We start from the raw sequence: 1566 nt of genomic DNA on the forward strand, positions 1-1566 counted from the left end.
TTATCGGTGACAAATGTGGTCACCAATCAGAGCGTATATTCCCATTGAGTCTTAGTCTTAGAAGGAGGTTTGCCCTGAGGGGCCCCGACCACTTGCCTTGATGTCTACTGGTAGAACAACTTGCTTGTTCTTGTAGTAATCAGTCGGTCTGCCTATACTGTTTTGTATTTTTTGTGTCAGTCTTTTTTTCAAGAAGTATCTTTTATTCTTCTAGCCACTCCAGGCAGGTCTGCTTGTCCTCTCAAGTGGATATTTCCAACCTCAGAATATTCTGGATGTTGTTCAGGATTCCACCTATGGCCTTGAGTAATGCAGAGGCTCCGCAGGAAGCCTCCTTCACAGGGCACGTTGTAGCCCCATTTTAGGTATTCCAATCAATTATAGGCAGAAGACAGACTTACAAGCTTTCTATGGTGATATTTCTGGCTATTCCTTTCTCTCCTCCTCAAGTGTCTATTTTATAGTGGTGTGCCAGGGAAACCAGGATTCAAAAGACAGCCAAACATTTTAGCATTATTTCCCCTCTTTTCCCCATTCCAATTGTGTCTCAATCCCTGTTTCACAGAGCCCAGTTGTTACAAGGTTTTGCAGACATCATTATTTATCTCTGTCCCACTTCAGCTTCACATTCATCTTATTGTATTTCATTTCATTGCAATGATTACAGTCCCCTCCATGTTTCATCAAATAACCAAATGATACACCCCACATGCCCACCCCCCTGGCTGTCAAGCTCCTCTCCCTCCCTGAGCCCCATGTCCCCAGCCCCTCTATCTGTCCACATCATCTCTGTCTTCATGCCTGGCGTCACTGCCTCTCTGGGTAGGATCACAATTTCTGCTCCTCTCACTTGATGGTCCCAGGGACCTCTGCTCCTGGGTTGCAAAATCAATCACTCCTCTCCTTTTGCCAGACCAAAAAAAAAAAAAAATCTACCTCTATATATATGACCCTCACAGTCAATCCTGATGACAGTCATTCACTATTGTACCACCAGAGTCCTATCCCCATTTCCTTTCACCAGCTCAGTTCCAACAGATTGGAAATCACTCAGTGGAAATTCTGCCTACCCCTGCCACGTCTGGAACTAGGCTCTCTCTTGAAAGCTTGTAAGCCAGTCACTTCTTGTCTTTATAGCCCCCCGCCACCAATTTGGGGTCTGGGCAATTTCTAGCACCCTTTAATGTATTCCAATCAGTTATAGGCTAAAGACGGGCTTACATGTTTTCTATTGTGATGTTTCTGGCTATCCCCCCATACCCCCAACTGTCTATTTCACAATGGTAGGCAAGGGAAACCAAACTTCAAAAGAGAGCCAAACATCCTAATATTGTTCCCCTCTTTTACCCTTTCAAACCATGCCTCAATCCCTGTATCCCAAAGCCCTGTTGTTCCAAGGTACCTCCATTCCACTTAGCCCATGTAAACCTGCCTAACTGTTCTCCTATCCGCCTTGTTCTTCTTTTCCCCACCCCCTTCTTGTGTATTGCCAGCATCCCCACCCCCTTGCAGTCCTCAAGCTTTCCTGTGTCTATTCCATATCCTGTGCTCTGTCTTCCCGTCCTT

Source organism: Chrysochloris asiatica, unplaced genomic scaffold (genome assembly GCF_000296735.1).
Source record: "Chrysochloris asiatica unplaced genomic scaffold, ChrAsi1.0 scaffold00250, whole genome shotgun sequence".
Taxonomy (NCBI): domain Eukaryota; kingdom Metazoa; phylum Chordata; class Mammalia; order Afrosoricida; family Chrysochloridae; genus Chrysochloris; species Chrysochloris asiatica.